General features: G+C 43.0%; 1 non-coding gene across 1 annotated transcript; it reads left to right on the top strand.

The window, feature by feature from the left end:
* Positions 1 to 673: 673 nt before the first annotated feature.
* On the top strand, positions 674 to 777 carry LOC121144243. Its single transcript, XR_005881557.1, has one exon. It is a non-coding gene; the product is annotated as a U6 spliceosomal RNA (small nuclear RNA).
* The last annotated feature ends 12,849 nt before the right edge of the window (positions 778 to 13,626 follow it).

The raw sequence follows: 13,626 nt of genomic DNA, 5'->3' as shown, positions 1-13,626 counted from the left end.
TCTTCTACCTTGCATCATCGATTCCATCTCAGTGGTGCAACCCAAAACCCTGCTTCACTCAGACCAAAATCCTGGAAGTTCCCTTTGTTTTCTTCCTTCTTCTGCCTTTTACATTTTGCCGATCTCTAGGCTCCTAAGTATTGTCAAGAACGTGAAGAAACTGAATCTTTTTATTCACACCAAACTAGTTGATCTCATGTGACTGGACGCTGGCAGTCACAACAGGCAGAGAAATGCCAACTGCTTGCTTCTCCGAGACTCAGTTCCCAGAGAGTTATGGGTAGAGCGGGTGCCTGCCACTTCCACATGCCTAAGAAATGGAATACTGCATCCTGGGAAACACAAGGGCGTTGCCTTCTCTCAGAAGGAAAAGCATTCTCCCAAAGCGATTCTCCACAAAAATATCTTTGAAAAGACAGTTCGAGCCCAAGGCAGCCAGCGCAATGCTCATGTGCTGTGCAGACTCAAAGCACCATGGATGTCTTGGATCTCCTCCCTCTGCTCTTTCTCAGCCTGCTGGACCAGGATGCTCTACTTCTCACAGGACTGCTTTGGCAACTTCTAACTGCTCCCCTGATTGGATTTCCCTTCATTTCTAGCCCGTATCTTGTGGTAGTGGGCTCTGGGGACACAAACTTGAGCTGTTTTCCCCCTATTTGAAGTCATTTCTTATACCCTCTTCAGCAGCACATGTAATAAAGTTGGAACGATACAGAAATGATTAGTGTGGCTCTTGCATGAAGATACATGCACATTTGTGAAACATCCTGCATTTTAAAAAAGTATCATACTACAGAGATACCTACAAATCATGCTTATTAAGGCACTTTCACAACAACCAAAATATAGAACCAGCCCAGATGCTTGGATGAAGAAAATGTGATGCGGTGGTGGTGCCTGTGTGCAAGTAAAATAGAGTTGTGTTCAGCCATATGTTAGAATGAAATTGTGGCATCTGTAAGGAAATGGGTGGAACTAGAAAATTTTCTGTTAAACAAAATAATCCAGATTCACAAATATTCTCTTTTCTTTCCGGTATTAAAGTGTGTATTTGTATGTGTGTGTGTGTGTGTGCATGTGTGTGATGAAAAGTGGAAGGAAACTATTTCAAGTGAATATAAGTGCACTAATAGGAGGGGGAGGAAGGCAATGACAAGAGAAAAAAGGCAAATGTTGGTTGTGCTCTCCTGTAGAATCTAAATTTAGATACGTATGTGGCATGGAAGCAAAGCAAGAACTATTTGGGTGAGGAGAAGGACAAGAAAGTTAATTGGGTGGAGAGTATGAGCTAAGTATGATGATACACATATAAGAAATTATATGAAACCCATTGTTTTATGTGCTCACTAGAAACAATGATGAAAATGCATCTGGGGTATGGTGGCATACATATTTAATCTTAGCACTCAGGAGGCAGGGGCAGGACAATCTGTGTTGGTTCAAGCCCTATCTGGTCTATGTAGCAAGAGTTACATAGCAAAATCAGGCCAGCCCAGGCCAAGCAGCTCTACAAAGCAAAATCCCATTTAAAAACAAACAAACAAATGAACTGTCTTCTCATTGTTATTGGGAAGATTCCAAGCCCCTTGGAATAACTGCAAAGGAGATTTTAGACCAGTTCCCTGATCTTTGTAGCCTTTGGAGGCAGCTTAGGGTGTAGTTTTGCCACTGCCCACGTCTTAAGCTGTTGGCTTTAGTCTGTCAAGTTGAGGTAATAGACCCTACATCATGGAGTGTTTTTGAGGATTCATTCTGCTCCCACATAGTTGGCCTTCAGTGAATGCTGGCTGCTCTGGGCCTGCCCAGTTTTGGACTCACACTATAACATCTGGCTATGTGGGTTTCCGGTCCCATTTCACTGTACACACTGATGCCTTTGTCCCTGCCACTCACTGTTTCTGAATTGTTCCCCGTTGCCAGGTTAGGCTGTTTATCTGAGTCCTCTCTTCCTTCACTTGGTTGTGTTAGGTGTACTGGACTGGAGACTGGACAGCATGGGGCTGTTGGCATCTATTCATGAGTCAGTTTCTGTTGTTGGATTGTCAACTTCCTGAGGATGGTGGCTGCTTTGCTTGGTCTCACTAGGATGTAACATGTTTTGCAAAAGATGATAAATGAATGCAAAAATAAGGGGAGTTCCTAGTCTGCTGGGGTGTTTGGCTTGTAGAGGCAATCTGCATAGGTTGGTGACAGGTAAGAGAATCTGGGTTCATGTTAGGGGCAGGGACATGAATTAAGCACTGTAGAAGTCCAGTGAAGTGATCTTGTAGAGTGTGGCTTAGGGGGTCTGTTCAAAGTCACCTTTTCAGTGAGAGACAGCTGCTCGTTCTGTGTGACTGTAATCACTCCCTCCCCTGAACGAAGCCATTGCCATCTGCCTCCTTCTAAGAATTTCGAATACAATGAAGCTCTTGTTACCTGGTGGGGAGGGGCAGTGGGGCTTCTTTTTAATTAACTTGTCTCTATAGCAAAAAGCGACTTTATCCTTCTTCTTCAGTCCCCTGATTCTCCAAGGCCTAGCTCAAATCACTGCCTCGACTTTCTCCCTTCTCCTCATTGGGGCATTCCACATTGAAAATCATAGTTTTATCTGAGTGTGTCTAATTCCTTATGAGACGGAAGCCCTTTAGGGATTTGTATTTTCTTCTTCATTGTTGATTGTTGTGCTTTTGGATTGAGAAGGCTGACCACATACTGGAAGTAAGAACGGACTGGCTGGAAGTCTCCATATTAACACCTACACCTGGATGGCAGGGGACTCATGCCAACCAGGGGCTCTTGCCTCCCCTTGCAACTGCTCCTTGCATTTTATGAAGCACTGCATACATTGAGAATAAGAAAGCTTGAAGTCTGAGCCATGACCTAATGCTAGCGACTGTTGTATCGGGGATGGGTTTCTGAAGTCTGCCTTCCTTTGCTTTGTAGTTTTGCTCTTTTTAAAACTTTTTTGTCATATCCCTGGCAGTTTGCTGCTTTCCTCTGAATGCTAATGCTTATTAGAAATGATGCTGGAGAATTTGGTGGTATGTTACGTGCCTCTTTCCCCTTCAGCCCACAGTTTTTTCTTGTCACTCTTTGCATCTTTTTTCTTTTTCTTTTTTTGTATTTCTGTATGTATTATTCACACTGGGATTGAAGCCAGGGCCTTCCTCCTCGTGCCAGGCAAGTGCTGAGCCCTCCCAGCCCCTTTCTGCTCTTTCCTGATTTGATCATCTTTGTAGATTGACACCTGTGTTCTGATCTTGGACACCTAGGATGGTCTTGATACTGAGTTCTAAGGTTGTGTCATGCCTCTGCTGTACCCAATATGTGTGCTTCTTTTATTCACCTGAAAAATCAGATGATGGGATGTTTATCAGCATTCTACAGAGGAGGGATTTAGTCTAGACATGTGATTTATACAAGATCACAAAGCCCTGAAGCTTAAACTTAGTCATTATGTCCAACCCCCTGTGGAGCATGTAAAGTCCCACCCCACACTGCTTCCCAGGTCCATCTGGAACACTGGTTTTCAAGGGGTTGTGTTGCCTTAGCTTTTAGTCCTATGTTATTCTTCTGAGGGCCCAAAAGCCCACTTTCTTGTACCAATAAGTGCTTTTGTGGGCAGGGGGTGGAGAGAGGGAGGGAGGGTGAGCACAAAAGACTGAAGGAACACACAAACTGGGAAGTTGTGGCTTTGCTCCCTTGTGGTGATGAGGTGACCGAGCCCTCACATCTGTTTTCAGACCCTGCTCCCCAATACCAGGCTTGTTTCTACTAAGCCAGTGCACCTTTTCCTGGTAATTCATGTCAGTTTCCCTCACAGCCACCTGCACAGTCTCTCTCTGGCTTGCTCTCAAGGCCATGAGTCTGTTCTTTGTGTGCTCGCTGTTCTCGATAACCCTTTCTAGGATTTAATGTCATTAAAGACGCTATTCATCAGCCTGCCTTTGTCTGAGATGTCTGTGTTGGCAAGCAGGCAGCTAGAAGTAGCTGCGTTCTCCCCAGCCAGATGTAGGGTCGCTGGGGCGGGGGGTGGGGGCGTTCAACTGAAGCACATTCCTACCACAACTTGGCAAAGAAAGAGCCACTGAGATTACTGGAATAATCCTGGCTTCTGACCCAGATTTATCAGCAGAATCTAAGGCCTCACTATTGGGAAGGACCTTAAGATCAGCTGTTCCACTTTGAAACTTGAGGGAAGTATGGGAATAGAGGAAAGCATTTAAGGTTTCGGGATGTTCAGACTTCCAGGGACTTGAGACATGACACATAGTCTTGCTTTCCCATTCCCTGGGCAAGGACTGATGTCTGCACACACATTCAAGCAGCACACTGTCTCATTGTGACTCTCCACTGATGTCCTGACGACAGCTTCAGGATGATGACCTGGCTATAGCCTCAGGATGGTGACCTGGCAGAGGAATTCCCACCCATCGGTTACTAGGATGCATCTGTCGATTCACCTGGCCACTATGGAAACTTCCTGTTGTCCTGTCCAAGCTCACTTCCCAGTGCCTCTGGTCAACCCCTCTGACTGGTAATCCATTGTCCTCACTGCACTGCATGTCTTCAGCTTGACCAGAGGTGGCCACCTCCTCCAGAGTGGCAGAAGCGAGGTGACTAGAGAGGGAAGAAAAAGCAAAGGAAAGGAGCGAGAGAGGCTGGGGTGGATGACCTGGATTTCTCCTCTGAGGTGATGCCTTTTGAGAGGGCTTTAACTTTGCAGTGGAGACAGGACTTGGGGCCTCTCCCCAGGTGGAAGAAGAGTCCTGCTTTCCTTTCTAGCTCTTACAACACATTCCACCCAGAAACTTTTACACATTCTTTGTACCATGATCCCGCTTAGTACCCCCCCCCCCCGTTTGCCCACATGCTAATCCGCAGGTGCAAGCCTGCATAGTAAGCTAGGAGTATCAGGCAGGCCAAGAGAGTCCTATGTGCTAAGTGTCCTCTGTCATGGACTAGAGGACACGGATGAAACTTCACGCACCTGACAATGCAACAAAAAACCACTGTCTTCCCTACAAAGCAGCATTTAGTTAATCTTAGCTCGGGTGAAAGGCACCATATTTTAACAACTTCATCATTAAAAATTTAATGTGTGAATTCCATCGGTCAAGGGACCACGGTAACTAAAATGTTAAAACAGCTGCAGTGACTATGACTGCGTCCCTTTGCAGACTGCCGCCTTCTTGCACACTCACTACTCACCGTAGGTCCAAAGTCTCGTGGCTAGACAGTGTGTGATGTGGAGGGACAAAAGACTGCGTCTTTGAGTTCTACCAGGGGGAAGTTATGGAAAGGGTAGCCTTTGAGTTCCCATTTTGTGTCCCTCATGACTGAAAACAGTAGTTGGAGGGATAGTTTGAAGGGCTATATACTGAAATAGGCATCCGCTTAAGCTTTGGTATTTATTTAAGTTGTGGAGCAGTCTGGGAAAGTGGCTGCTCATTGCCTTCTGTGATTAATAAAGAGGTCAATTTATCATGGGCCCTTTGAATCTGCATTTAATGGCTTCAGCAGTTGGTTTTGATTTCTGACTTGGTGTGGTCACTGTATTAAAAGAAAGAGACAGACCTGGTGGGCAGGAAAAGGCATCTTCAGAAGCACAGATATTTTCCAGCTAGCTCCTGTGAGAGGCAGACCAAGTGGCTGTAGTAAGAACCAGCTACACCTTTGAGATGCTTCTGTCTGCTGGATGGAGGCTGCTCCCTTTGAACTACTCCTTCTGTAGACTGTACAGGGACTCTAAGGACATGCACTTTTTAATGGAGAAGATATTTTGAAGGAAACTTAGGGATTGCATTTAAAAATGTTGGTATGGTATTTATTTATTTACTGTGTGTATGATGCACATGTCACAGTGAGCAGCCAGAAATGGTTCTGTCCTTCCCCTGTGGGGTCCAGGGATTGAACTCAGGTTATCAGGGGCTATAGCAAGTGCTTTAATCCACTGACCCATCCTGCTGCGCCACCTCCCATTAGTACATAAAAGTAAATAAATATTTTAATAGCAAAGAAGAAATCAGCAAATGCCCATTTCATCTAAGATAACAGAGGCCTTCAAGACTGGTTCCTTTTTCTTCTGAAGGTATTTAACATCGATGGGGGCTTTTGATTACTAACCTCTAGTGAACAGTTCCATGAATCTTATTTTCTTCATTTTAATCCAATCCACTTGAATATCTGTGAAGAATCAATAGAGGCAAAGGCTTAATTTCACCAAGCCTTACAAGGATGAAGATTTGAATCCCAATGGGAGTTACCACACATTGCATTCTAGCATTCTCCATGAAGTTCGGTTTGTGGACATCCTATACTCAGGAAGGAAGGGCAGCTGAGAATCTTAATGTACCCCAATGGAAAGGCAGGGAAATGTGGCACTCCACATGGGAGGTTCAGGCAAGTGCTTTTAAGGACAGTTTCCTGCTACTTACCCTTGTATTTCAAGCCAATAGCAATGTCCTGGGATCTTTTCAGGCCATGAAGAACTGGTGGATCCTCAGCTGAGTAGAAAGGGTAAAGTGTTCCATACCTGACTCCAAAGAAGATACTCGATGTTAGGATTGGAAAAGCCTTGTCTGTCCGTTTTCAAGCTTTGTAAGAAAAGTTCCATGGACACACACATATTTTGAAGTGGTTCTAATTTTAAATTATTAATGGTGATTGCTTTTCCCATTTTTATTAAACAAAACCATGTAGAAGAACCAGTTTACTAGCTCACTGCTCATTTGTGAACTCATTAATTCTTCATTCATTTGTTTATCATTTAAGTTACCCTTTTCAGCTAGTAACTATACTGGACAGGAGGATACAGAGGTGACTGTGAAGCCACATAATGTGTTAAAATGTCCCCAACCACACTGGACATTTGTTTTCTAGACAGATTCAGGGCTTTGCCACCAGGATATATGTTCTATTTTAAAAAAACCGAGCTATTTTAAGTATGCAGAAATAAACAAAAATACAGAACCCTTTCAAACCCAAGCCTTCTGCATGTTTTTTTTTCCCTTTAGATAATCTCTTAACTAAAGTTAGAATAGAGAATGCATCTTTGGCTAGTATCAATATTCATGAACTGTCCTCTGAGGGTCTTGAACCGCCGTGGAATCCTGCAACAGATGAACTCCTATTGCCCTGTCCCCTCTACAGCTTATGGTGTCAGATGGATTTAGAAGTTTTTGCTTATTGGTGTGGAATGTCAATTGAAATTTGTATGCATAAAGATAGGTCAACCAAAATAAGAGAGAGAGAGAGAAAGAGAGAGAGAGAGAGAGAGAGAGAGAGAGAGAGAGAGAGAGAGAGAGAGAGAGAGAGAGAGAGAAACTTTTCCATCTCTTTCCCAGACTAGCTCTGTGGTAGGGCATGTTTGAGTGTCTGACTGAGTGACCATCCTCATCAACTCCTAGTAACGGCCCAGCCAGCCTGCTATACATCTGTGGCACAGAACACATTGTGCACCATTCTAAGGGAAGTGGTCCAAACTCACATGACTTAGGAGGCAAATGGCAGGGGAGTGGGTGGCAGGAGACAGTATCCCAAATTTATAGTGAATTCATTGTGTTGGCTAAAGAACAGAGGGCCCCAGTCAGAAATCAAGCTGAAGCTGCTGCCTGCTTCTCTTTGGGCATTAATGTCCACCTCTATAAAATGAACCGTGGCATCAGACACCCCTTCATGTTCTGATTCTTTTCCTCATTTCAGCATTCTGTGTTTCTAAATGACACTGTCCTTTGGTACTTCAAAAGGCTTTGAACTATGAATACTTAGTTTATCTTGAGGAAAGAGGGGTCCTGTGCAGAAACAAACACTCAGCAAAGAACGGTTAAACATGCTAAGAAAATCTGCTTTGAAATTTCAATCTGCAATGGGGAGGAGCTGGCCCCTCCTTAACTTAATGTGCCAGACTTTGTAGACTCCCCATGGAAGCTCTTACCTGTTGAGAGGAGTGGACGGGGGTGGGTGTGCTGGGAATAGGTGAAGAGGATAAGAGGGAGAACTTTGGTTGGAATGTAAAATAAATTAAAAATAAATTTAATAAAAAATTTAATAAATAAATTACAATCTAAGTTAAATGTGTGTAGAAAAGCATCACTGCCACTCATGCATAAAGATGATGGGAGATTAATAATGTAAAGACTGCAGGTGATTATCCCACATTTTGGTTTTCCAAATTTTCCTTAATAGCCATGTAGTAATATTCTTGAAATCAAATAATAAGCATATGCAAACAATTATAAGTTCATCTAGTAGGAAAAAAAGGAATAAGATTTACACAAAACATATGCTAGGGCAAGGGGGAACCCACCTGTAAGTGAAAATGGTCTGTAATGGTTTCTCGGATGAGCCCTCTAATCCTTCCCTTGGTGAAGGTTGGCATGTGATGTGTGTCTTTGTGTTGCTACTGGAAGACTCAGAGAGGATAGAGGACTGCCAACCCGGCTTCGTGTACAGAAGCAGTAGCGAAATGCAGAGCAGAGCAACTGAGTTTCTCTTACTAGATTTAAAGAGCAGACTGGGTGGAAAGAGAAAGAGTTGGAGAGATTTTTAACCATTAGGTCATGCACTCATCCCATTCCTGAGGGGTCTGAGGAATCCATACTGTGTGTCAGGTAATAGCGAGGGTGGGAGGGACCGTACACTGAGGACCAGAGATGGAGATTTTCCCCTAATTCTGAACCTGCGGCAGAATGGAGGAATAGCCGGGTGCAGATAGCTGATCAACATGCTTCATGTGGGCGTTTATCAGTGCCACCTTCTTCTCCCTGAAATCTGCTCCTCAGGTTGGGCATCCTGTGTGTGTGCCCTTGAACTCCGGGCTTGCATCCCTGGAGCTGACTACACTTCCTTCAGCAGCCTGCTCCCTCTTCCTTGAGGCAGCCCTTCAGATCTCTGAAGTTCATTCTTCTTACTATGCCTCATGTCTCTCCTTTTCCCCATCCTTTCTGGAGAGCCTGCAGAGGTGTTTCTATTTACAGAAGCTCTAACAAGCTCACACTGAGATTTTCCAGATGTGCCCATATTTCTATAGGCAATATAAATGAGTTCTGCAGAAAAAACAAACACACAAGCAAGCAAGGAAACAAACAAACAAAAACCTGGCGTGGGCATTGGCTAATGCAAATCCATTATTTTGGTATGGAAGGTTGAAGAATGTGGAAACAAATGAGGTCATTTTCACCAGGTAAGGGTAGTTGTTGATGACGTGAATCCCTTTTTAATGACAAATCCTCAGCACGATGGGTCAGGACTGTCACATGTTTGACCATGAGCAACTCAGGGTGACAGTTGTAGTGACACCCAGCCTTTATGTAAGGACTTTGCTAGGCAGAAGAAAATGTAATACACTGTTGCTTTTATGATGATATCCCAGCCAGTGTTTGCAGCATAAGGTGATGAATAGCTTCTTGCTATACAGATGTAGAAGGGTATTATCATTCTAAAAAGCTTACATTCATGTAAAGGCATAGACTCTTTAGGAGAGCAACTTTGAATAGAATGTCCCAGCATCGCCAGTGCACTCTCCCTCGCCACATGTGTATCTGTGTCAGAGCTCTGTTGGAGAAGCAGAGCTCAAATGATGTCCAGTGTGATTGAATCATGAGACAGTGACAAAAATATAGTCTTCCCACAGCATAGCACACTGTGTGGTGATTGCTCATAGCCACGGTGTATGGTGATAGCTGCTACTAATGTTTTGTACCCTTTGGTATGCCTGGCAATATGTTTTACCTAGTGACACCATTGACTGCCATGGGCTGGGAAGTAGCCTCATTCCACAGTATGCGTGGTAACAGAGCAGAGGCTTACTGATGCTCTGCTCCATGCCTTGTTTCTATTCTGACTGAAACAGATTCCATATTCAACATTAAACAAAACAATGGGGTCTTAGTAAGGGGCTTTTGTAAACAAACATATATGAAAATTTCCTCAAAGGAAACATTTTTTTGATGAAAGTTATTAAGTCAAGGCTTTATCAAGGATTCATTTCCACAGCCTAATATACCTATTATTCCTATATGGTTTGCTACAAGAGATGGATGATGGAGTTGGATTAAATGTAGAGATCACCAGATTCCCAGAGGCAGTGTAACACAAATTTTAACTAGCATGGCCACTAAGTTCTCTGTGGCACATCCCGCTACCTCACTCTCTCCAGACCTCAGTATTGTCATCTATAAAATGTGAATAATAGACTCTGAGCATGAATATTCCTTTAAGCGTTACATAATCCATAATTCATGACTCCTAGATTTAGGAAGAATAAGATGTCTTTGTTTTTAAATGAAAGTCTGATGCCAGCCATTGCTTTCAATTTCTTATTCCCTGTGGCTTTTTTTAAAATCCCCTCTAAGAACCTATGACTTAACTGTCCCACCACCCATCTATTTATGACATTTGACAACACACTTGCCTGGAATTACCCAAATCCCAGCCCCATTTGGGTGTGGCTGATTGCCCCACAGGAAAGGGTACTGACTCTGCTTTATCTGCCCTGTAAATAAAAATCAAGATGGTATGGCGTAGCTTCCGCCTTCTTCCAAGGGAGACTTTCCAATGTGGTTCCAGCAGCTCCATTAACAGCCAGATCTGGAGGCAGGCTAGGATGGAGATCATAGAAATAGTTGACAGCTGCTTATTTCATGAGTCTCTGCTCAGTATGCTGTTTCTCAGCAGAACTGACTACCCACCTCCTCACAACAGTCCAAGTTTATTTCCTGTCAAGTGATTAGGAGACTGACAGTCATATTTCTCATTTGCCTCTGAGTTATTTACCCATCATGGGAAGAGACAGAATATGTTGGACTTGGGTAGTGTTGGGTGAACTTTGTCCTTGGGAGATATAAACAAATGTGGAAAAACCGAAGTATAATTCCTCTAAAGTCCAGCTTGGAGAACCGATGATTCTGTTGGGTGTACTTACAGAGCAAAGCAACTACTCCACAGAGTATCACCCCATTGTGGATGACGGCTTCCTCAAAACTTCAGTTAACTTTCCACACGCTGCCTACTCAACACCTCCTGAGACAATGAGGCTACAGTCGGTTATGGCAGAATCACATGCAGTTGATTGGGAGATGCAGGAGGGAGGGACTGGAACCTCCAGTGAGGTTCCAGTGACCTCCCCCAGCTTCTGTGAGAAAGCATCCACAGCCTATGGGCCAGATCTTGAAGATCTCTTGCAAATTGTCACAGCTGATCTGATGAAGATGATGGCCACTGTGCTCTTATAGTTTGCTATAGCAGATAGTATCTCATGTGTAAATATTCCCAGTATGTGGCAAAGGAAAAGGTTTCTGTTTCTAAATGTTTGCTATGCATCAGTGCTGAGACTACCACCTTCTGAAACAGAAAACTCATCTCCTGTCTGACCTGGCCTAGCCTGACCTGAAGCATCAACTGGAAGTAATCATTTCTAAGCAGTCAACAAGCTCTCTGGCAATTAATAATCTACTGCCACATGGCGTTTTTCTACTTCTGATAAATACTTGTTTTTTTTTATTTCTTATCTTCCCTTATTATAAATTGTTTCTCCATTGAGGTTGTAAAGTCTTTGAGGACAGGGGCAAATATGAATGGAAGTATTTATTGCTTGGTTATTTCTTCTTTGGGAGACTCAAATCACAAGTTAGAATTGTTCTTTAACTCAGCAATACTATGAACATTTGTAAATTTCCCTTCCTTTCATTTTGAATAGGTTTTAATTTTCAGATTTACTCAACTTTACTTTGAATATTTTATCTGCATGTTAGTTCCTTCCAGACTATTTTCATTGCACATGCTATATATTTCCCTAGCTTGATTTGGGGCTTTAAAAAGCATCTCAATGTCTCTAAACATTGGAAATGTGTACTACAATTATATTTCTTTCTGCTAATGCCAGTACCCTTGGGTCACTTCTGGGTCCTTTTGTCTGGCTGGCTTTTTCCTCCTCATCAGAGGGTCCTGTTTTCCAGGTTTTTCATGTCCTCTAGTTTGTGTTTGTTTGCCAGGCATTGTGAATTTGATCTCATTGGGTGCTAGATAGTTTGTATCCTTTTTCATATTCAGTGTGTTCTGTGATGCAGTTAGATTGCTTTAAAGCAGTTTGAGCCTTCTGAATTTTGTGTGGTAAACCTTTGTTGCCCTGATTTCCCTGGGCTATCAGCCCTGTGTGCTCAACTCAGGAGATTTCCTAGGCTCTGCCTGCTTCCAGCCCTCTCCTATACTCCTCTTAACCATACACTTTGACAAGGCCTTTCTCTTACAGGACGCACTTCATGATTTTCCTTTTAGAGATCACTGCCCTTCATGATGGTTACTTTGGTCTTGACAATTACCTGCTTCTCTTGCAGAGGTAGAAGCTATCTGTTTTCCTCTACCTATTTGGAATTAGCTTCCATGTCCAGTGTCTGCACTCTGCTATTTTGGCCTCCACAAGGATGAGGGGGCTTTTCTCTGGGCTTCCATCATGCTCGCATATTATAACCAAGTTTTTATTCTCTTTTTCTCTTGGGTTTTGTTTCCTCGAGGACAGGGAATGGATTTTGTCTCTGGGTTTCTAACACCTAGTGGTTTTTCAATAACTATTTTTTGAATGAGTGAACAAATGACTACATGGGACTGAATTTTTAAAGTGTCACTTTATGAATGAGTTTTAGTTGTAGTTCTTTTAAACAGAAGTGAAGTTGTATTATAACGTATACAGTTGAAGTTTCCCAACTTTCTAGGTAACAAATTGTTGAATTGTTTTAATGGCTCAGGCATTTTTTTTGTAATCTATTTTTTTTTGTAGCTTCTCATTGGAATATTTTTTAAGTCACTTAGACGCTGTTTGAAATGACATGTGAAAGGAAAGCAAGAAACTAAGACCCAAGGAAAACTGAATAGCATATTGCATATACAGTTGACATTGTCCGACTTTTGGGTAACTCATTTCATGGTAGACCCTTAGCTATTGGATATTCATGCCTGAAAATATCCGAGGCGATTGCTTTTATCTGAAGTGCCTTTTCCATGTTGGATATACTTGGGTAGCTGCTCTGCAAATAGCTGTGTGCCTGTGCATTCTTATCAACTGAAGATAATTGGCTGTGGATATGTATCACTGGGATCATAGCCAAAGACAAGTTCATATATTTGGGTCTTAAAGGGCCAGTAGCCTGAGCCTCTCAAGACCTTTGTCCCATCCACTCAGCAGCTGTGGATACCATAGGTGACTCTAACAATGGGCATGATGGAAAGGACTTGCAGTTGCCTGCATGTAGGCTCAGTGTTAGCTGGGAAGTAGAAACTGCAGCATCTAATCATCCATGTTTCTTCTGGGAGCAGATGAAATAATACATAGTAGTTTCCCATTGTGGTTCTAGGTGCATAGGACCCCTCCCTCTCCTTGGTAGCTTATTCAAAAGGCAGGCTCTGTCTTTGAAGTTAAATTGTACTGAGTGGCTACCAGCAGTAGAGGCCCATGGGGCTATTGTACCTGTATTTCCTATTTATTTTCTTCTCCTTAACAGTTTAATGTGTGCTCATTGCTTTTTAAATAAAATGCTCATTTCTCGAGCATAATTTTCTTGACCTAAAATACACTCCCCTTTTGCTTGGTGATGATGTTATGAGAGACATCTTCATCCTCCTTGTTTTTTTCTTCTTGGGACCAATGGC

This window comes from Mesocricetus auratus, unplaced genomic scaffold (assembly GCF_017639785.1).
Source record: "Mesocricetus auratus isolate SY011 unplaced genomic scaffold, BCM_Maur_2.0 Super-Scaffold_100014, whole genome shotgun sequence".
NCBI lineage: Eukaryota > Metazoa > Chordata > Mammalia > Rodentia > Cricetidae > Mesocricetus > Mesocricetus auratus.
The sequence above is the reverse complement of the archived record's forward strand: the minus strand, read 5'-3'. Positions and strand labels throughout refer to the sequence as shown.